Below are 24312 nucleotides of genomic sequence, written 5' to 3' on the forward strand. Positions count from 1 at the left end.
GCCAGGACAGCAGAGGGACTTAAAACTGCAGATTATAGGCAGTCTTCATATCCATCCACGTGTTATTTCATTCTACTTGGGGATAGAGCCAATTTACCGAGATAAGAGAGGGCATGTCTGCATGCATGTGTGTATTTGTGTGTGCACATGTGTGTGTGACAGTACTGGCATGCAGTGCATTTCACAAGATATTTCTCAGAACACAAGGCGAAACTTTCTTATTTGTTTTTTTTTTAGTTCAAGTATATTTTGTCCATAGAATTAAGTCCTTTAAACTGTAAACCAAGATTAGGGGTCATCACTACTTTTTCTTAATTTGAAAGACTGTTATTATTTTTCAAATAAGTCACTTTTTTCATTTCCAATGAGAAGTTACTCGTCTATTCACTGGCTGAGAGGAAACAAATAGTGTGCTTTGCTTAAGCATATAGTGTAGGGGTAGCCAGAACTTTGTTTCTTCATTTTAACTTAATTTTATGTATGAGTATTTAGTACTTGGAAGTGATCCATAATTCAAAGTCATATGTAGAGGAAATTTAATTTCTCTCCTTCCATCCTTACCCACTAGCTACCCATTTTCCTTCTAGAGAGGCCCATGGGCACTCAAGGGCTACAAGCTGTTTTGTGTTCTCCTCTTTTNCTGAGAGGAAACAAATAGTGTGCTTTGCTTAAGCATATAGTGTAGTGGTAGCCAGAACTTTGTTTCTTCATTTTAACTTAATTTTATGTATGAGTATTTAGTATTTGGAAGTGATCCATAATTCAAAGTCATATGTAGAGGAAATTTAATTTCTCTCCTTCCATCCTTACCCACTAGCTACCCATTTTCCTTCTAGAGAGGCCCATGGGCACTCAAGGGCTACAAGCTGTTTTGTGTTCTCCTCTTTTTATATAGAGGGGAGATTACATTGCTACGCTGTTCTGCACTTTGCATATTCATTTCTCCATATACCTTGGAGAACACTCTGTATCAGTACAGTTTCTCCCCTTTCTTTTTCATAGCTACAAACTCTTAGCATTTCTTTTTAATCATTGGCCACTATAACTAATAACTTTGTAGACATATAGTTTTGCATGTGTGCAAGTAGAGGTGCATTAAAAAATTCTTGAAAGGGAATTCTCAAACACTTTGCTGAGTCAAAGTGTTTACAGTTTTCATAAAAAGAATTTGCTCTAGCCTCCCAGTGCATTGTGGATGGCGAGCTGGGAGGGCTGGGCCTGCTGGGAGAGATGGAGTACCTTCGGTCTTCAAGCAGGGGCTGCTGCAGGCCGAAGGCCATTGACGAATCATCTTCAGGGCATACAGCGTGAGGATTGGTACATTAGCAGAGGAAGACAAATATGGAAATAACATTGTGAAGACAACAAGCAGTTTTTTCTGGTCATCACCAATAGTTTTACGTGCTGCTGAAATTAATGTCAAAAATGCATTCTGGGACATGGATGGAAAGATGGTGTCTCCTGAATGGCATCATTAACTTTATTGACTGTAGGACTGATGATTCTACAAAAAAACCACCTACTGCTCCTAAGGTCATTGGGACAAACCATAAACTCAGCATGAGTGGGACTCCAGAACAATATATACTTTATTTCACCACTATAAAGAATATTCAAGAGTGGGTCCCACCTTTAACATCTTAGAAATAAAGACAATAAAAAACAAATTAAACATTTAAAATATGGGGCTTTTCATATAACACTTTTACTGCTTAGTGGTAACTTGATTAAAGTTATCAGATTTAAAAAAGTAATAAATTGCTGCTCCATAGAAATTGTAATTGATTTACATTTTTCAGCAATGTATGATGCACTTTTTAAATTTCTCCTACCACAAAGTGTGTTCCTTTTTCAAAAAAATCTTTGTTCATTTGATTGTTGAAGAAGAGTATTTCTGGAACAAATAGATGGAGGGGTGTGAGAAAATAAGACTGGCATTCAGTTCACAAATGTTGAAGCTGGATGATGGTTAGAGGTAGGGGAAGTTCACTGTGTTATTCTGTCTAATTTAGTACAGGCTTGAAATTTTCCATGGTGAAAAACTTGTGAAAGTAGTTTCTTTGTATTAATTTTTCCAGGATCTGCCTAAATAAATCCTTTTCATATTTTAATATTAAATTATTAAAACTTTTTCTATTGATTTATAAAGAGTATTTCAAATATTAGGAAAATTGAGTCTTTGTACAACAGTTCCTACACATTTTTTCTACTTTGTTGTTTAACATTTGAACTTTTAAAGAAAATTATTTATCTGAACTTAACAATCTTTGTTTTGTGAATTCTACGTCTTGTATAATAATTAGAAAGTCTGTTCCCACGTCAAGGTTTTCTTTACTTTTCCATACTCTCTTTAGTACTTTCATTGTTTTAGTTGTTTTACATTTAAAGCTATTGTAGATCAAGATTTTAAATTGAGCTAATATTTATGACAGGGATCCAGTTTTTTAATTTATGTATCTTAATTATATTTAATTGACTATGCTATTACAGTTGCCCTGATTTTTCTCCCTGTGCCCTCCTCTACCCAGCATGCCCCACTCCCTCAGGCAATCCCACATCATTGTTCAAGTCCATGGGTCATGTGTAGGTTCTTTGGCTACGCAATTTCATATACTGTATTTTACATACCCATGGCTATTCTGTAACTACCTATTTCTACTTCTCAATCTTCTCTCCACACATTCCCCCATAATCCCCTCCCATCTGTCAACCGTCAAAATCCTCCCCATATCCATGATTCTGCTTCTCCTCTTCTCGCTTATTTTGTTTTTAGATTCAATTTTTGATAGTTGTGTATGTATTGAAATTTTGTTGTTCAGACTTTTGGCCTTATTCTTTCTCTTAAATAAGTCCCTTTATCATTTCATATAATAATGGTTTGGTGATGATGAACTCCTTTCATTTTTTCTTGTCTGGGAAGCTCTTTAGCTGCTCTTCAATTCTAAATGATATCTTTGCTCTAAATGATATGTAGAGCAATCTTGGCTATAGGTTCCTGCTTTTCATGACTTTGAGCATTTCTTGCCAGTCCCTTCTAGCTCGCAAAGTTTTTGTTTTAGTTTTCGTTTTTTGAGAAATCAATGGACAGCCTTATGGAAATCCTCCTGTAGGTAAGTAACTGCTTTTCTCTTGCTGCTTTTAAAATGATCTATCTTTAACTTTTGACATTTTATTTATGATGTGTCTTGGAGTGGGCCTCTTTGCATCCATCTTGTATGGGATTCTGTGTTTCCTGGAATTGCATGTCTATTTCCTTCACCAAATAGGAAGTTTTCTTTCTTATTTTTTCAAATAGATTCTCAAATTCTTGCTCTTTCCATTCTCCTTTTGGCATACCAATGATGTGAATGTTGGACACTTGAAGTTGTCCCAGAGGCTGCTTAAATGATCCTCATTATTTTTGGATTCTATCTTCTTGTTCTGACTGGTTGTCTGTTGCTTCCTTATGTCCCAATTCATTAATTTGATTCCTGTCTTCATTCACTCTACTGTTGTGTCCTTCTAAATTATTCTTTATTTCAATTAGTGCATCCTTCATTTCTGACTGGGTCTTTTTTATGCTGTTGAGATCCTCACTGAGTTCCTTGAGCATCCTTATAACCAGTATTTTGAAGTCTGCATTTGATAGATTGCTTATCTCCACTTTGTTCAGTTATTTTTCTGGAATTTTGATCTGTTCTTTCATTTGGGCCATGTTTTTGTTTCGTTTTGTTTTGTCTCTTCATTTTGGCAGCCTCCCATATTAGATAGAACTAGGTAGCCTCATGTATTAAGTAGAATTGCTATGACTTTTTGTCTTGGTAGCATGGTCTAATGCAGTAGGTATCATACAGGGTCCAGTGGCACAGCCTCCCCTATCACCCAAGCTGGGCACTCCAGGTGTGTCCTTAGTGTGAATCAAGTTCACCTTCCTTTAAAGTTGAGACTTGGTTGCTGTTGGCAGATCAATAGGAGGAATATACCCAGGCCAGGCAGCTGCAAAAGTTGGCTGTGACCACTCACCACCAACCTCTGCCCTCTGTGGAGGAACAGCTGTGCAGGGGCAGGGTGGTGTTGCTCTGATGTGGTCTGTAACTGTCCACTGGGTGAAACTGCCCTGATGTTTCCTGGGTGGTGCAGGCCAAGGCCAGCTCCTACCCATGTTTTGCCTGTGGGGACCCTGCCTGATCTATAAAGGAATCTGATATGGCTGCTATTTATGCTGGGCTTGGAGATTTCCAGGCAAAGCCAAGTAGTGAACCTACACTAGTTGCTGCTAGTTCTGGGCCTGGACCATTTAGCAAGAGGTATGGAGCCCAGGGGGTCACTGAGGCAGACTGTTGCTTGTTTGAGAGGATTTAGGAAGTTGTGGAGCATGAGCCAAGACCAACCAGTCATATAGAAGGGAAGCTTGGTGGGCGCTTAAGTTGGGTGAGATGGAGTCTCTGGGGATATCCAGGGTGGGGAAAATAATGTTAGCCAGATTGGTGGAGTCTCAGATATGGCACCCACCTGCTGTGTGGCTCTGTGTGGTGAGAACTCAGAACAGGAACAATAGCCTTTACCTGCATTTCTGTCTAGGAGAAAGTTGTCCCCCAGCTCACCCCTTGATGTCAGCTACTTCAATTCCTCCCTATATGCCACTGGTGCCTTTCAAGCTTCTACTCCAGTGCTGGAGCTTAAATGAGTGAATCTAAGTAAGTCTGTGTGTGAGTTCTTTAAGAGGAACTACTTGGGGCTCCAACAATTTCTTCCACTGACTCAATCCCTGCCAGTTTTTGCAGTCAGAAGTAATGGGGACTTATGGTCCTGGCACTGGATCCCTGGGCTGGGTGGCCTGGTGTGTGGCTGGGACTCCTTGCTCTTGAGATATCCCTCCCAAATTTTTAGCCACCACATGTGGGTTTGGGACCAGCTCATTCCATTTCTATGACCCTCCTGCCAGTTTGGATGCATGTGAATTCTTTAATTTCATAGTTGTCAGACTTCCATTGAACACATTTTTTGACAGTTTTGAGTGATGGTTGTTCTATATTTTAGTTGTAATTTTGATATAGTTGTGTGAGGAGGTAAGCTCTGTTTACCTATGCCACCATTCTTACCAGACATCAGGGATCCAGTTTTATTTAGTGTTCATTCATCCTGTTGTCTTTTTCTTTTTTAATTAATTTATTATCTTGTTGTCTTAACATTACTTATTATATCACCCATTTATTCTTCATAGATTTCACATTCCTGTTATCAAATACTGAACCCCTGGTGGTATTAGAGGCTATTATTTCACCAATGCCTCCCACAATATATCCACTTGGTATAGTTAAAACCCATAATTTCTTTCTCTTATCCTATTGCATTATCTATCAAAAACAGAATGCTAAATAATAATGCTGATTGTGGATATCTTTTTCTTGTTCCTAACTTTAATGAAAATATTTGTATTTCCCCATGAAGCATTATACTAAGTTTGAGGTGGAAATAGATATCCTTTATATTAAGGAAGTATACAAGTATGGCTCATATCAAACTAAAGTACTCAACTATTGCTAATTTCCACTCCAAATTTTCAGTGGCTTAAACAAATAAAAATAGGAGTTTGTTCTGATTTGTTTTAATGATTCAAATGATAGCCCACCATAAATCACAGAGCACTAGAAGGGCTTTGCTCTCTGCTGTCACTCAGGGACCCATGCTCCTCTATACTGGTAATCCTATGTCTCAGAGCCTAAGAATCCTCCTGGAGTCTCTTCATCAGGATGGCAGAAAAGAGAAGAAACATGTAGGCAATTATATGGGAGATGTTCACAGGCAAGGCGTAGAAATGGCTGATATCATTTCTTTCCACATTTCATTGAAAAGAATTGCTCCATACACTGAAAGCTGAACAATGTTGCCTATCATTGTGCCCAGGAACAAAAGGAAACAAAGTTCAGTGATTTGTTTTTCCTATTACCATCCACCTATATGCATATTCACCCATATGTGTACAAATATGTGTTTCAATGTATCAATAAGGACTTGCTAGGTTATGCTGCAGTAACAGACAACCTAAATGCCTCAACTTCTTTCTACTATAGATCTATATACCAGACAAAGGTCAGAGGACTGGCTCTACTCATCCTACTTATTCAATGACTCAGATTGATGCAGGAACCAACTGACACATGTTTCTATGATAGCTTTAGTAGGTCAAGAAAAAGCTAGAAAATGTGGCACAGCATTCTCTCGACCAAAGCAAGTCACATGGCTACGACTAACTGCCAGGACAAGAAAATGTGATTCCCCCATGTACTTGGATATAGAGAGGAGCCAGATATAAGTGAACTATGGAAGTATTTGTCCCACTTAATGTGTATAAAACTATGAATCAGTGTTCTAAAACCTATATCACATCTAAACTATAACTGTTTTCATATGTGTGTGTGTGTGTGTGTGTGTGGTTGGAAAACACTGAAATGCAGCTTGCTCCAAAGATAGGATAAGGTATTTAAGAAAATATTAAAATCTTGCTTAACTTGGCCAATATCAATACCATTATCCACTAAATTCAACAGTCTGTCTAGAAAAAAATGTATCTGCATTTGTTTATTGTGAAATCCATAAGCCAACCTCAATGGATTCAGCTAAGCCATGCCACAAATCTCTATTCTTGGGACTAACATTTACCGTGGCTAAAAATTTTAGTACAGTTGGAATTTGTCAAATACTATAGGCCCAAACTAAACTCTATTAGCAGAGGTCAAGGTTTGTGGAAATTAAATACAAAAAAATCATAAATAGTTACATTTTCAACAACCTTCTTCAAAAATTTAAAAACTTGTTGGAAACCACTCTGCCTGGTTTCAGGAGTTGTAACTACCCCCATGGCTAAGGATGAGCGAGCGACCTCCAGAATGCAAGCCACAGGAGACAAAGCTTGTCTCTGGTAGCAAACGCTGCCTCAGCTTACTCCCCTGCCCCAAAGCATGGTCAGCTAGTTAATGATGGGTAAGCCTCCTCACAGCGAGCGGCAACCTAAGCCAGACATGATCACTTGGGAGGCCATCATGGAAGGACTCGAGGGGCTGGGACAAAAAGGGAGCAATGGACCCTTGACCTCCGGCTATTCTGACAAAGCCCAAGTCCCCTTGTCCTCTGGAAAAAGTGCTTCCTGGCTCTAATCCACTTAAGCCTGAAAACCTGTGATGGGGGAGGAGGCGCAAACTCTTGCCCAGCTAGAGCAATATCCAGGGTAATCAGGCACAAGAAAGAATTTCTAAAAGTCCTATGAAACCTGTTTGCTAGGAGTGCTTTCATTCATATATTAAGGGTCCAAGCAGGAAATGAGTATGTCTCCCAAAGTTTCTGCAACCCCTTTTCTGACAGACACTGACTCAGACTAAGCCCTCAGATTTCTTTGGAATGTTATCTACTGTTTGATCCTTGCTGCCCTGTATTCCTGTGTATTACAACCCAAGAAAAGCCCCTGGAAAAGGGGGCTCCTTGACCTTTTCCTCTGAGAAACTGGCCACCTCTCCTCCCCAAGAAGCTTATATCTTGGCAGTGTTTACTTTCATCCATGGAAGACGGGAGGACTTGAGGGCAAAGTCACCCCCACAGAAACTAACTACGCTTTTTTTCTTAACATGCTATTAGGTACCAAGTATTGTAAGAAAGCACTATATTTCAAGGAAATAAACCAATCAAGAAATATGAATTTCTTCTGTGTGCAGCAGCTCTTGGAATGTAGGTACTTTATTTCTCTATTTGCAATCATTACTCAAGATCTATCCAGAATTTCATTGGCTGTTGGATGAGCCAGAATAGGTCAGAATGAAACCTGAGTTCAAAGTGCTATATGAGCTTGATGATTTTACGTTTGTCAAATACATAGCAGGTATATCATAGAATAATTATTACTTTCTATCAGTATCCTCCCACATTTTGTTTCTTCATGAATGATTTGTGGAAATAGTGATTCTGCTCTTACCAGGTATTGGAGCACATGATCTGGGGTAAGCTATAGAACCTTCTGCTAAAGAGGGATGGGGAAAGCTTTGGGGAATTCCACCTTAATTTCTGGAACTCCATTTGCCCTCCTCTGCCTTTTTCTGGCCTCCATAAGGTTCACCTGTGTCTGCAGTCTGTCTTTTCCCCTTTAGCTAACATTTACTGAGAGCAGCTATGTCCCAGATTCTGTGCCAGATCATGAAGATATAAAGCAGAAAAAAGTTGGACTCTACTTTTGAGAAAATCAGAATTTAGTAAGAAAATGGAAATTTAAATGAGCTCAACACATAAAATTGCTCCACAATGCTTGGAGTACTGTAGGCACTGCATCATTTACTTTACTTTTTCCAGATTCAAAGGAACTAGCTCAGGTCTCACCTAGATTGTCAGGAATGGCAGGATCAAAAACACATACTTTCTTGTCCTCTCCTGGATCATCTGAGAATCCCAGAAGTCTTCAGCACAGTCTTGTTTTGAGTAAGAAAAGCTCTATCATCCCCCCAGATGGCTCTTTCTGGTGACCTGATTCTCACTGCTCCCAACTCCCACTCTGCTTCAGTGCTGGCCCCTCACTTGTTGGCATTGCTAATCTATGCTGCAGCCAGTGGGGTCCTTTGAGAGAGATGCTCTGCAGCTTTCTCTACTTCCTCTGTGTGAAATCAACATAAGAACCCATCATCCAGTTTCCTAGGGCTGTGGCTCTAGGTACTCAGGCCTTCCAGACACCCTTCCTGCATTCTCTTCCAAGATTCCACATCCCAAATGCACACAGCTTCAGACCCTTCCTGGAGTCCACCATGACTTGAGGATCCTTTTCAGTTCTAGCAATACACTGGCCTTATTTCTTTTCTTTTTCAGGCTCCATTGCTGGGACAGACCCAGATGTTTGGAATGCCTGGCAAGCAAGAAGACCTCTTCCCAGATAGTCCAGCAGCACACTTCGTGGGCTTGAATTGCAGCCATGCCTTACAGTTATGAAAGCAGCACATTGCACAACTCCAGGAGTGAAATGGCTGGGTCAGAGGGCAGATGCAACACTTAATTTCACAAAGAAACTGAAGGCTTTCCAGAATGACTACACCAGCTTGCACTCCCATTAGCTATGCTCTCTCTCCCAACATCCTTGCCAACACTTGGGTCATCCATCATTCTAACTATTGCTATTCCAATAGGTCTGAAGTGCTTTCCATTACTAATATTTCCAGAGCAGAATGATCAATGAAACGGGGCTTTTGTCATTTATACTCAGTCTGTCTTACTCATGAATCTATGCCTTAGGTAACTAATAATTTGGAAATAAGCTTAATCTATATGGTATATTTTTCATGATTTTTAAATTGTTGCTCAAGTGCAGTTTTCTGCCTTTCCCCCCAACCCCAGGCCAACACCCCAGCCCTCCCCACTATGTCCTCTGTTTCCACCCTCCCGCTTTGTTATTGTCCATGTGTCCTTAATAATTGTTCCTGCAAACCCTTCCCCTTCTCCAATGAAATTTCCTACCCTCCCCAATGGTCGCATTTTTTNATCTGGTTTTGGAATTAGGATGATGCTGGCTTCATAAAAAGAGTTTAGGAGTCTTCCATCATTTTGGACTTTTTAGAATAGTCTGGAATAGTCTTTTTGGAAGAGCTAATAGGGGTTAGCTCTTCCTTAAATGCTTTGTAGAATTCTCCTGTGAAACCAACTGGTCCAGGCCTTTTGTGTGTCAGGAGTTTTTTGATTACTCTTTCAACTTCATCTGCTGTTATCGGTGTGTTCAGGCTTTCTACTTCTTCACTGAGTTTTGGAAGATTACATTTTTTAAGAAATTTCTCCATTTCACCTAGGTTTTCAAAAATCTTGGCACACAGTTCTTGGTAGTAATTTCTTACAATCCTTTGTATTTCTGTAGTATCAGTTGTAATCTCTCCTCTTTCATTTCTGATTATGTTTATTTGGGTCCTCTCTTTTTTCTCGATGAGCCTTCTTAAAGGCTTGTCGATTTTGTTTTTCTTTTCAAAGAACCAACTCCTGAATTCATTGATCCTTAGAATCATGCTTTTATTCTCTGTGTCATTTAATTGTGCTCTGATCTTGGTTGTTTTCTTCCTTCTACTTGCTCTGGACTGCCTTTGTTGTTATTCCTTGAGTTCTTGTAGGTGTATGGTTAGGTTGTTTGCTTGAAATATTTCTATTTTTTTCTAGGTAGGCCTATATCACTATGAACTTTGCTGTCAGGACTGCCTTCACTGTGTCCCATAAGTTTTGGATTGTTGTCAGTTGATTTTCATTTGTTTCCAGAAACTTTCTGATTTCTTTCTGGATTTCATTCTTGACCCATTCATTGTTTAATAGCATGCTATTCAATCTCCATGAGTTTGAGTGTTTTTGAGTGTTATCCTTGAGGATGGTTTCTAGTTCAAGTCCTTTGTGTTCAGAGGAAATGCCTGATATGATTTAAATTTTCTTGAATTTGTTGAATTTTGTTTTGTGTCCTATCATGTGGTCTATCTTTGAAAATGTTCCATGTGTCTTTGAAAAGAATGTGTATTTTGCTTCTTTAGGATGAAGGGCTCTGTATATATCAGTTAAGTCCATTTGATCAAGGGCATTGTCCAATGCCACAATATATTTGTTGATAGTTTGTTTGGAAGATCTGTCTATTTTTGACAGTGGGGTGTTAAAATCCCCTACTATAATTTTGTTTCTGTCAATATCTCTCTTGAAGTCCTCCAAGATTTTCTTTATATATTTGGGTGCTCCTATGTTGGGTGCATATATATTTACAATGTTTATATCTTGTTGGTGGATTCTTCCCTTGAGTATTATGAAGTGACTTCTGGGTCTCTCTTTATGGCCCATTTTTTTAAGTCTATTTCTTTTCTGATATGAGTATTGCTACTCCGGCTTTTTTTTTCTTTTCCATTTGCTTGGAAAATTTGTTCCCAGCCCTTCACTTTCAGTCTGTGTAGGTCTTTTGTCCTGAGGTGGGCCTCTTGTAGGTAGCATAAGTGTGGGTCATGATTTCTTATTCATTCAGGTATTCTATGTCTTTTGATTGCAGCATTTAATCCATTTGCATTTAAGGTTACTATTGATAGGTACTTATTCATTGCCATTTGTTGTACCGATGTTCCTCTCTCTCTTTTACTTTATTTTCTTAAAGCAGTCCTTTTAGCATCTCTTGCAGATCTGGTTTGGTGGAGGCATATTCTTTTAGACTTCTTTTGTCTTGGAAGCTCTTTATTTGGCCTTCTATCTTGATTGAGAGCCTTACTGGGCAAAGTAGCCTTGGTTGCAAGCCTCTGGTTCTAATTACTTGGAATATTTCCTTCCATTCTCTTCTGGCTTGGAGCGTTTACATTGAGAAGTCAGCTGCTAACCTTATCAGGGCTTCCCTGTATATTCCTTTCTGTTTCTCCCTTGCTGCCTCTAAGATTCTCTCTTTGTCTTGGAATTTTGCCACTTTAATTCTGATGTATCTTGAGGTGCACCTCTTTGTGTTCCTCTTAATTGGGACTCTCTGTGTTTTCTGGATTTGTGTTACTTTTTCTCTCATGAAAGTAAGGAAGTTTTCCATCATTACTTTTCAAACAGGTGCTATGTCCCTTCTTCTTCTTCTCCTTCTGGTATCCCTATTACACAGATATTATTATTATGTTTCATGTTGTCCTGCATTTTCCTTAACCCCTCTTTATTCTTCCCTAGCCTCTTTTTCTTTTCTTACTTATTGTGGGTGTGTCTTTCTACCTTGCCCCTCAGCTTACTGATTCCATCTTCTGCTTCATTGTTCCTGCTTTTGATTCCTTCTACTGTGTTCTTCAGTTCAGAGATTGTATTCTTCATTTCCTCTTGGCTTTTGCTGATAATTTCTATTTCCTTTTCATGCTGATGCAGTTTGCAGTGAGTTAATTATAGCTCCCCTGTAGTTTCTGGTAGCTCATTGTGAGTTCTTTGAATTTCCTGATAACCAGTGCTTTGAATTCAATATTTGATAGTTGACTTGCTTCTATTTCATCTAGCATTCTTTCTAAGGCTTCCTCCTTTCCTTTTATTTGGGGATCGTTTCTTTGTCTTCCCATTGTTTGTAAGACTTCTTTTTAGCCTCAGCTTCTTAAATTGATCTGTTCTGGCTCTCTGGGTTTATGGTGTTAATTTCTGTGGTAGAATACCTGTTAGATTCAGTAATGCAGTCTCCTTAATTTCCTGAGCTTTCTGCTCTTGGGCTATTATTTCTGTTGGCTTTCTTTATGTCTTTAGGTTTTGATTTTTATTGAGATTTTCTTTGGTGGGTCCTTTCCTCCATCCAATTTACTGAGGGTCACTTCATCCACCATGTCTTGTGTTCTGTTGTGCAAGTATGGACAGGTTGTGTTGAAGCTGATTCTTCTGTGTGTAGAAGGTTTTGAAGCTTCTCTCTCACTCTTGTTCAGTGGTTTGTTGTGGGTAATTTCGCCATCATTTAGTTGTATTTCCAGAACAGTCCTGAACTGAAGTCAGTGTGGCTTCCACTCCATCCTTCACCTTCTTCCTTTGTTATCTGTTGGTGCTTTCTTTTTTGGTGGGTTTCCTGTTTCAGCTGGTGTACTGTTGTTCATAGCTCCCACCTTGACGTTCTCTGAAGGAGTAAAGTAAAATTTGTTCCACTGTCTCAGTTTTGGGATGACCCCTCTTTGGGTCTATCTCTGGTCTTTTCACAGCTCCCGGTTTTATTGTCTCACTTATGGGAAAAGAAGGAAAAGGGGGGAAGAAAGGAAGGAAGAAGGAATAAAAAGTAGAGAAGGAAAGAAAGAATTAAAAAGGAAAGGAAGGGAGGAAGAAGGAATAAAAACAGAAAGAAGCAAAGAAAGGAAGAAGGAATTGAAAAAGAAATAAAAAAGCCTTCTCCTGGCTTTAAACAGGCCAAGCTAGTTTTGCTGGTCTTGTTGGCTGCGTCAGGCTGAGGAGGAATTGTTTTCACTTTTCTCTTTTCCTGAGCCACACTCTTTGCTGTTGTCCAGCCTCCAACCCAGTTCCTCTGTTCACTCTCCGCCCCCCCGTGCCCTTCTGCACCCAATCTAGGCCTTCAGTCCACCAGGTGTCCTTGAGGTTCACCAATTAGGGGCAACTCACATACCACCTTCTTGCTTTTTGCTGTCCTAGATGCTAGGGACTCTCAGGACTTCTTCAGGGTTGTTCAGCCCTCACACTGAGTCAAGTCTTTCCAGGGACTGCCAACTGCCCAGCCCTGCACCTCCCTTCTGTGGGGCATTTCCACCTTCCTCCTAGAGAGCCAGTCGGTCCTACAGGGCCCTGGGTGCAGGGGCCAGGTGGGCGGTCCTTCATCCCCAGTGCTTCAGGCATGGAAGTGATAGGCAGCCACTGGGCTGTGAATTGGGTGCGCACCATCCAGGGGCTGCAGGGGTAGAGGTAGAGGAGGTGGGGCTGCTACTGCAGAGAATTTCCCAAACAGCTGCCAAGCGCCTCTGTTTTCCCTTTTTATTTTTGAAAAATTCCTTCTATTCCAGCCCTTCAGTTCGAACAAACACCCGGCCTGTCACACAGCCCAGCCTGGCTCTCTCCCAAGAATCTTGCAGCAGACCCTGTGGGCACCAGGGCTGGGGCTGCAGCCACCTTGGTCCCTGCACTTGGTCCCTGGGACCCTATTGTCCTTAAACACTCTCTGTACCATTTGATTTTTCAACGTTCTCCACAATTTTTTGTCTCCAATCTTCATATATGCGGGGATACCATTGGTTGTTCGCTCTCTTCCTCAGAAGATCAGATAGGTGTTTTACCCATGCACAGGGGAAAGTGGACTTTGCTCCCACCTAGCTTGCCACCATCTTTTCTCTGTATATGATATATTTTAAAGTAATAGATAGCTAACCTTGCCCCTTCTGGAACAAATGTTAGTTCTTTTGAAGTACCCTAAGGGCATCATCTCCTTGCATCTTACACTGTATTCAGTGCCTTCCCACAGCACACTCCTTACTATGAAGTTAACCAGGAGCACTGCAGAGACAGGTGCTGAGGAGAAATGGGACAATGGGTGACATAAGCAGAGGCTTTTCACTGAAGTTCTAGAAATATATATGATGGCAGGTGCAGAATAATTTGAGCACACTTAATGCCACTGAACTGTACACTTAAAAATGACTAAAGTCATGAACATTATGTTATAAATGTTTTACAATTTTAAAAGTCACTGTGCTTGCTTTATGGAGAACAGGCTGGGAAAGCAGTAGTGGAAGCAGAAAGACCAATCAGAAGGTGACTACAACAGTCTAGGCAAGAAGCACAGCTGGACATGGGCATGGCGGTGGTTCGTTAAGATCAGGGGCCAGTTCAGGGTGTCCTAGTACCACCCACTTTACATCATTATGGTGTCCCTGAAAATCAAATGTTGTGTGCAACACAACTAAGAGCCTATTTCCTGGAGTTTGTAAGTGGACTTAAAAAGTTATGCTATGGAGTTCTGGCCAAGATGTGGGCATAGGTAGAAATGCTTTGCTTCCTCACACAACAAAAATAAAAATAAAAACCAATTGAAAAAAACAGAACTGCCAAAATATCAAACTTTATGGAAGTCCAAAAACCAAGGAGTTAAAGAAACATTCATCCAGACTGGTAGGAGGGGTTGAGATGGGCAGCCAGGCAGAGAAGACATATGACAAGGCAGCAGACCATGAGGGTAAAGTGGGGGCTGGTGGAGCAGGTGGTCCCACATTCACATGCAGATGAACTGGGAGGAACAATCAGCGAGCAAGACAGACCATGAAAACAAGGGGTTTGGCGTGGGAAACTAAACACTCAAAAGCTCTGGCTGTAAAATTCTTTGTGGGTAGCAAAAGTCAGAGACACTCCCAAACTCACAGGATGGTCCCTTCGAGAAGTCCACAGAGTCCTAGAACATACACAAACCCACCCACCTAGGAATCAGCACATAAAAGGGCAGAGCCTACTTGTGGTATACAAGGGAATCAACAGAAAGTCGGGCGAGAGCTGAGCAGGGGCATAGTTCCCTCCCCCACAGACAGCACCATGATGTAGCAAAGAGGGTTGCCCTGTCCTGGTGAATACCTAAGGCTCTGCCCCTAAAAACATAACAAGAGCACCAACAGAAAGAAATATGGCTCAAATGAGAGAACAGATCAAAACTCCATAAAAAATAACTAATTGACAATAAGATAGACAATCTATCAGAGGCAAAGTTCAAAACACTGGTAATCAGGATGGTCAAAGAATTAACTGAGTTCAGTTGAAAGTGAAAGAAGAAATGAAGGCTACACAAAGTGAGATAAAGCAAAATATACAGGGAACAAATAGTGAAGGGAAAGAAACTGGGACTCAACAATTTGGAAAAAAAAGTAAGAAATAAACATCTAACTAGAACAGAATGAGGAAACAAGAATTCAGAAAAATGAGGAGAGGCTGAGGAACCTCTAGGACAACTTTAAATGCTCCAACATCTGAATCATAGGGGTACCAGAAGGAAAAGAGGAAGAGCAAGAAATTGAAAACTGATTTGAACAAATAAGGGAGGAAACCTCCCCCAATCCATCAAAGGAAATAGATTTCCAGGAAGTCCAGGAAGCTCAGAGAGTCCAAAAGAAATTGGAACCAAGAAGAAACACACCAAGGTATATCATAATTAAGCTACCCAAGATTAAAGATAAAGAGAGAATCTTTAAAGCAGCAAGCAGAAAGGAGAACTTACGTACAAAGGAGTGCCCATAAGACAATAGTCTTATTTCTCAAAAGAAATCTTGTGGGCAAGAAGGGACTAGAAAGAAGTATTTGAAGTCATGAAAGGCAATGACCTACATCTAAGATTACCCAGCAAAGCTATCATTTGGAATGGAAGGACAGATAAAGTGCTTTCCAGAAAAGATCAAGTTAAAGGAGTTCATTGTCATCAAGCTCTTACTATATGAAAATGTTAAAGGTATTTATCTAAGAAATAGAAGAAGATAAAAATGATGAACAGTAAAATGACAAAAAATTTACAACTATCAACAACTGAACCTGAAGAAAAAAAACTAAGCAAACAACTAGAACATTAACAGAATCACNCATTTGGAATGGAAGGACAGATAAAGTGCTTTCCAGAAAAGATCAAGTTAAAGGAGTTCATTGTCATCAAGCTCTTACTATATGAAAATGTTAAAGGTATTTATCTAAGAAATAGAAGAAGATAAAAATGATGAACAGTAAAATGACAAAAAATTTACAACTATCAACAACTGAACCTGAAGAAAAAAACTAAGCAAACAACTAGAACATTAACAGAATCACAGAAATGAAGATCACAAGGGGGGGTTATCAGTGGAGAGGGGAGGGGAAGAATGGGGGGGGGAAGGTACGGGGAATAAGAAGCAAAATAGGTAGGCATAAAATATATGGGAGGAGATTAAGAATAGTATAGGAAATGGACTTCCAGCCAAGATGGAGGCATAGGTGGAAACATGGTGCCCCGTCCCACAACCCAATTTAAAGACAGTGAAATTTTAGAAACAAAAACAGAGCCAAAAAAGTGAAAATTGAACTGTATGGAAGACCACCAACAACTAACCACTCAGCCAGACCATGTCCCAACCCAGCAACTGGGTCGCCCGGCCCTGGCAAACACCTAAGGCCCTGTCCCTCATACATAACAGTTGTGAACAGACCAAACATTATGACTCAAGAACAGCTCAAAGCCCCAGAGCCTATAATTCTAAGTGACCAAGAAATAGCCAGCCTTTCAGATGCACAGTTTAAAACACTGGTGATCAGGATGCTCACAGAATTGGTTGATTTTAGCCACAAATTAGAGGAACATATGAAGGCTAAACTGATTGAAATGAAGGGAAATTCACAGGAAACCAATAGTGATGGAAAGGAAATTGGAACTCAAATCAAGGGAGTGAACCAGAGGAAGAAAGAAACAACCAAACAGAAAAGAACGAAGAAACAAGAATTCAAAAAAATGAGGAGAGGTTTAGGAACCTTCAGGACATCTTCAAACGTTCCAACATCCAGATTATAGGGGCACCAGAAGGGGGAAAGAAACAGCCATGAGTGGAAAGCTTATCTGAACAAATAATAAAGGAGAACTTCCCCAGTCTGGCAAAGGAAATAGACTTCCAGGAAATCCAGGAAGCTCAGAGAGTCCCAAAGAAGTTGGACCCAAGGAGGAACACACCAAGGCACATCATAATTACATTAGCCAAGATTAAAATGAAGGAGAGAATACCAGAAGCAGCAAGAGATAAGGGGAAAGTCATCTACAAAGAACTTCCCATCAGACTGTCAGTGGATTTCTCAAAAGAGACCTTATAGGCAAGAAGGAGCTGGAAAGAAGTATTCCAAGTCATGAAATCCAAAGACCTACATCCAAGATTGCTCTATCCAGCAAAGCTTTCATTTAGAATGAAAGGGCAGATAAAGTGCTTCTCAGATAAGGTCAAGTTCAAGGAGTTCATCATCACCAAGCTTTTATTATATGAAAATGTTAAAGGGACTTATATAAGAAAAAGAAGATGAAAAATATGAACAATGAAAGGACAGCAAACTTACAGTTATCAACAACCACACCTAAAACAAAAGCAAACTAAGAGAACAGCTAGATTGGGAGTGGAAACATAGAAATGGAGATCACATGGAGGGTTAGCAACAGGGGAGTGGGAGGAGGAGAAGGGGGGAGAAGGTACAGAGAATAAGTAGCATAGATGGTTAGGTAGAAAATAAACAGGGGAGAGGGCAGGAATACTATGGGAAATACAGAATCTAAAGAACCTGTGACACATGGACATGAACGAAAGGGGGGAAATGGTGGGGGAGGGGTGGGCAGGGTGGAGAGGGAGTGAAGGGGGGAATAGGACAACTCTAATGACATAATCAATAATATATATATAATATATATAATAAATATATATTTATATATGTATAAATTTATATATATAAATATATAAATATTATATATATATAAAATATATATATATTTTAAAAAGAATAGTATAGGAAATGGAAAAGCCAAAGAACTTATACGTACAACCCATAGACATTAATTAAGGATGGGGAGAATGCTGAAGGGTAAGGGTTTGTAGGGCAGAGTGGAGATAAAGTGTAGGAAAAAAACTGGGACAACTGTAATAGCATAATCAATAAAATATACTTTAAAAATTTTAAGCATAAAAATATAAAATATTATACTATGTTACATGGCAACACTTATAACCCTGACAAATATTCTAAAATATTACTACAACACAGTGAATTATGTCTATATAAGTAATGTCTATATATAAGTAAAAAATAATATTAGGATGCAAAATGTTTAAAATATCGATTCATGATCTCTAAATAATTGCTTTATTTAATTATTATTATTAGCTGTCATTATTAGCTGTCATTATTAGCTGTCATTTGTTAACTTGGTTTGTATGCTGTAACATAAACAGTTTGTTTACATTGGGCCATGGCAAATACCATGCTGCAATGAATTCATTAGCTTAAAAAATGCAGACAAAATTTACAATAAAAACTAAGCTATTTCCTATAATAAACTGCTTCTACTTAGAGTCCCTGGCTCTTAGGAACTAGGGCATAGACATCTTGGGGTTGGGGGGAGGATTATTCTGTCTACTACAATGCTGTAGATAGAAGTGGAGAACAATGGAAAGAACTTTAGTTTTTCACAATGATACTGTGCTCTTAAGCCTGAATTTCTTACCTCTAGATTTTTTACTATGTGATATAATAAATTTTCAAATTGTTTAAACAAAAATGTTTTCTAAGTATTGATATTAACTTGCTTTATGGCTTACTTTGTGATATTAGCAATACCTTCATGCTGTCTGGTTTTATCACACTGAAGTTCTCATATAAATTTACATTTGTGAACACCAAAGTACAGACAAAAAATTTAGGTGAGTTACAGCAATGATCTCAGACAAATAGGGAAAGATCACTAGTTTTTTACAAACTACAAAATTATAATAACTACTTGGAATATTTTAAAATTAATCTATACTATTAAAACACATTTTTGAGAAGGAAGAATGACTTGCCATATATATTTAAGGGGTTGTGGTAAAAATGCAGGCTAGTTATACATGGGCTAATCCATATTAATTTAATATGAAAACATACTATACCATAATTTTCTAAGTTTGCTTTTTCTAAATATGCATCTAAATTAGATGTCTCAGGAGTCTTTAATAAAACATTATGTTGCTTCTGAACAGAAAGGAGCTCTGGGGAATGATGCTGAAGAGAAGACAATCAAGGAAACTTCAGAGTGTGGGCTGCTTGACAGGGGAATTGAAAATACCCACAAGAAGAAAAATGAAAATTAGAACAAAATGTCAAAGCATCTTTTTTTCTTTAATCTCTCTATTTTACTCTTTCCACATATTATTTAACACGGGTGTTGCCATAATAGGATCTCAATTAACACAGCAGGTACAGAATGAATGAATGAATGAATGAATGAATGAATGAGTGAATGAACAAATAAATAAATGGTTAGGTGGCTCATCACTTGGAATCAGTTCCATGGGCAGTGAAGAGAATAGGAGGTATTTTCAGGAGCATAAATAGTTTATAATAATTTACTTCCTCATCCTCAACAACAGCCATACATCCCCATTATCCTTAAGCAAATCTAACTGCTATAAGGAGCACCAAAGTCTAATTTGAGGCTATCTTTTAATGTAACCACATGAATTGTATTGGTTTTTACTCTGTATATGTTATGCATCAACATAAAATATAAAAATATATTTATACACCCAAAGACTATTTATAAATATAGTGGAAACAAAGTGGACTGATTAATGTTTGAACAACAGTGTAAAAAAAAGGTGCTCATTCAGTTAGGAAGTGGAGTCCAAACACTCACTCCTTATTTAGTCTCCATCCTAGTCCTGACTCCATTAGAAACATGTTTGCATACTGTAGACTATTTAACCAGTCAGGACCTCGATTTCCTGGACCAAGAAAATTTCTCAGGGTTGTGTCAGGTGGTTGTTACAGTATCTCTCAGTTAAAAAAACTGGCCACCATCCCTTTAGTGAGTAATAGTCTGAACTTACGTATAAATAAATACAAATGCCAAGCATTCCAACTAGAAGAAACAACTAAGTACGAAATCCTGGGCTATTCTCCAAGATTCTTAAAACTTACTTAAGAGTCCAAGGAGACAGAATTGCTGAAAGTAAGTTGTGTTGTCTTGTGGATGCAAACCCAAAATATGTTTTTAACAAAAGTATTTGATTTCTGTGCTCATAAAGACATACTTTTAGTTTTCTACCCCAACCTCCAATATTACAAAAATTATTTTAAAATCTAAATCTATAATTCATAGTTTTTTGAGGTTTATTGGGGCAGGGTATTGTGGGTTTTTTCTTGGGGAGTTCAGCTTGAAATTCTAAAATCTTGCCTAGGAATACAGATTTCCCTGTCTTTGGGCATTTGTGCTACTCTTTAACTTACATGCATTGAAAACTTTAAATGTGGTAGTATCATATTATGCAGGATTCGATATTTTAGCTAATCTAAAAATAAAAGTATACAAAACTTATGATCCCATGGAGATTTTCCTAAATCAACCTTCCCCCCATTTTTAGAACCATTTGGCTTACTGTAACAAATGGTGCTTATATGTATTTCTTTCACACAGCCCTTATTGTTTATAAGCACTCTATTCAAAAACAAATGCAAAAGCAATGTCAAATACAACCCTATTCCAGAGACAATAGCAAAAACATTTGGCTAAATTGAGTTTCAAAATCAAATGTGTGGTTCTCAACACATTTATTGAAAAGTAAGTGTTTGCAGTAAAAGCATGCATACACACATAAACATCAGGGTCTTTACTATTAAATCAATGTAACTACATTAATATAATAGTGTTTTATGTCAATAAGGAATAAATTTAAAGTGCAATGAATCAGATCCTCACTTTAACCAGGAATATTAAACTTATTTTCCACCAATAAGTTAATATAAGTTTTGCCCTTGTTCCTCAATTTATCTCCACTATGGATATATTTTAAAAATTAAAGACAAAAAGTTGGGACCAGAGGTGGGAGGAAAATGGCAGGGAGGTAGGAGGGAGCAGATTCCACTTCCCCCTACACATGGGAGAAAAACCTGGCGGATCTACAGAGGAGCAGAGCAAACAGCCAACAGTACTGCAGCATATATGAAATAGGAGACCAAAAATTGTAGCAGACACTGAATACCAGACTGTAAGGAAAGCGCTTTAGGACAATAAGGTCCCAGGGACCAGTGTGGGGACCAGGGCAGCTGCAGCTCCAGGCCCAGCACCCACTGTGTCTGCCACAGGGTCCTTGGGAGAGAACTGGGTCAGCTGCTCCCTCCCCAGCCAAACAAGGTTTGAGCAGCACGGGGAGAGACCTGGTTGCTTAAATTCGCAGAGAGGGGAATAAGGACTAAGTGGCAAACACACAGGGGCTCTGAGCACCCATGCATAGCCCCCTAGGAAGAGTGTGCACCTGAATTGTGTGACTAGAGGCAGCCTGGCCTAGCATGCGCCTGCAACCCAGGGAGAGAGTGCTTTGTGGAAGGCCGGGAGCCCACACCTGTAAACCCAGGGAGATTGTGAGCTCCCAGAGCTACCACCCAAACCCCTGCAAAGAGGCTCCATGTTAGCTTTGGGGAGAGTACTTGCCAGGCTGACTGAGTGCTGAACAGGAAGGGAGAAAGGCCATATCAATCTCCCCTCAGCCTGCTGCAGCCAGCAAGACCAGAAAAAACACTTCGGCCAGTTTGAAACCAACAAGAGGGTTTTTTTTATTTGTTTTTCTTTTAAAGTAATTTTTTAATTTTTAATATGTTTTTATCTTTCAATTCCTTTTGCTTCTCTTTCCTTCTTTCTTGCTTCTTCCTTTCTTTGCAATTTTCTCTTCTTCCTTCCTTCTGTTTCTTTTTTCTTTTTAAATACCCACAAGTGAGACAAAAAAGACTAGAACTGTGAAAAGACCAGAGTTGGACCCAAAGAGGAGGCATCCCAACAGCTGAGACAGTGAAACAAATTTCACTTTGCTATTTCAGAGAATCTGCAAGTTACTGCATATTTGTATTACTATTTTTCATTATTTTTACATCTTTTATTTTAATAGTATTTTTGTATTCCTCTTTTTTCTGTTTAGTCTTCTTTGCTTGGCTGGTTATATTGTATCATTTGACAGGTTTCCCCTGTTCTCTCTTTCATAGTGTATTGCTAATTTACTGTCCTTCATTCCACTTGTGTTCCATTAGCACACTTACTCAAGGTCCTATACTCCCTATTCTTGTTGTCCAGATCTCATAGATTCTGTCATATGATTATTGCTCTAATATTATTGTAAATAACAGCTGTTCCATACTATTGTACATACTACACATCACCCCTCCCAGACCTTGGCCCACTTCACAGTTTTCTGAACTCTGTTACTGTAGTGCTTAACTTTACTCTCACACACTACACCTATTTACTCTCCTTTACTCTCACATTACCTCAGAATATGACCTCCCACAACCTCACTGCTCTCTAGATCCAACTCACAATCTTTCCCTGCCCAAAAAGACTCTTATCTTCTCTCCATCCTTTCTAAAAAGTGACAAGTTGGGTGGAAGATCATGCTTAACACTATACACAGCCAAAGGATCTCCTATCTCTTCACTATCCACTGCTATGGTAAATATCATAAAATGCTCTCTTTCTATCTTGAAGCATTTCATCCTACCCCTCCAATTGATCATAAAAAAAAAAAAAGAGTAGATGGTTGCGGTGAAAACCAGGATAACCACTGGAAGACAAAACCCAACAACAAAGAATCCACCAACAGATAACAAAGGAAGAAGGTGAAGGATGGAGTGGAAGCCACACTGACTTCAGTTCAGGACTGTTCTGGAAATACAACTAAATGACGGCGAAATTACCCACAACAAACCACTGAACAAGAGTGAGAGAGAAGCTTCAAAACCTTCTACACACAGAAGAACCAGCTTCAACACAACCAGCCCTGATCAGCAAAACAGAATATAAGAGGTTGTAGACAGAGTGATCCCCAGTTAAACAAATGGTGGGAAGGATCCACCAAAGAAATACCCAAAATAATCAACACCCATAGATAAACACAGAGCCAACTTAAACAACAGCCGAAGACAAGTGACATCAGGAGATCAAGGAGACTGCATTACTGAATCTAACAGGTATTCTACCACAGAAGTTAACACCATAAACCCAGAGAGCCAGAACAGATCAATTTAAGAAGCTGAGGCTAAAAAGAAGTCTTACAAACAATGGGAAGACAAAGAAACGATCCCCAAATAAAAGGAAAGGAGGAAGCCTTAGAAAGAATGCTAGATGAAATAGAAGCAAGTCAACTATCAAATATTGAATTCAAAGCACTGGTTATCAGGAAATTCAAAGAACTCACAATGAGCTACCAGAAACTACAGGGGAGCTATAATTAACTCACTGCAAACTGCATCAGCATGAAAAGGAAATAGAAATTATCAGCAAAAGCCAAGAGGAAATGAAGAATACAATCTCTGAACTGAAGAACACAGTAGAAGGAATCAAAAGCAGGAACAATGAAGCAGAAGATGGAATCAGTAAGCTGAGGGGCAAGGTAGAAAGACACACCCACAATAAGTAAGAAAAGAAAAAGAGGCTAGGGAAGAATAAAGAGGGGTTAAGGAAAATGCAGGACAACATGAAACATAATAATAATATCTGTGTAATAGGGATACCAGAAGGAGANGCAAACTGCATCAGCATGAAAAGGAAATAGAAATTATCAGCAAAAGCCAAGAGGAAATGAAGAATACAATCTCTGAACTGAAGAACACAGTAGAAGGAATCAAAAGCAGGAACAATGAAGCAGAAGATGGAATCAGTAAGCTGAGGGGCAAGGTAGAAAGACACACCCACAATGAGTAAGAAAAGAAAAAGAGGCTAGGGAAGAATAAAGAGGGGTTAAGGAAAATGCAGGACAACATGAAATATAATAATAATATCTGTGTAATAGGGATACCAGAAGGAGAAGAAGAAGAAGGGACATAGCACCTGTTTGAAAAGTAATGATGGAAAACTTCCTTACTTTCATGAGAGAAAAAGTAACACAAATCCAGAAAACACAGAGAGTCCCAATTAAGAGGAACACAAAGAGGTGCACCTCAAGATACATCAGAATTAAAGTGGCAAAATTCCAAGACAAAGAGAGAATCTTAGAGGCAGCAAGGGAGAAACAGAAAGGAATATACAGGGAAGCCCTGATAAGGTTAGCAGCTGACTTCTCAATGTAAACGCTCCAAGCCAGAAGAGAATGGAAGGAAATATTCCAAGTAATTAGAACCAGAGGCTTGCAACCAAGGCTACTTTGCCCAGTA

This window comes from Sturnira hondurensis, unplaced genomic scaffold (assembly GCF_014824575.4).
Source record: "Sturnira hondurensis isolate 20B ecotype Veracruz unplaced genomic scaffold, ASM1482457v3 Scaffold0001304, whole genome shotgun sequence".
Taxonomy (NCBI): domain Eukaryota; kingdom Metazoa; phylum Chordata; class Mammalia; order Chiroptera; family Phyllostomidae; genus Sturnira; species Sturnira hondurensis.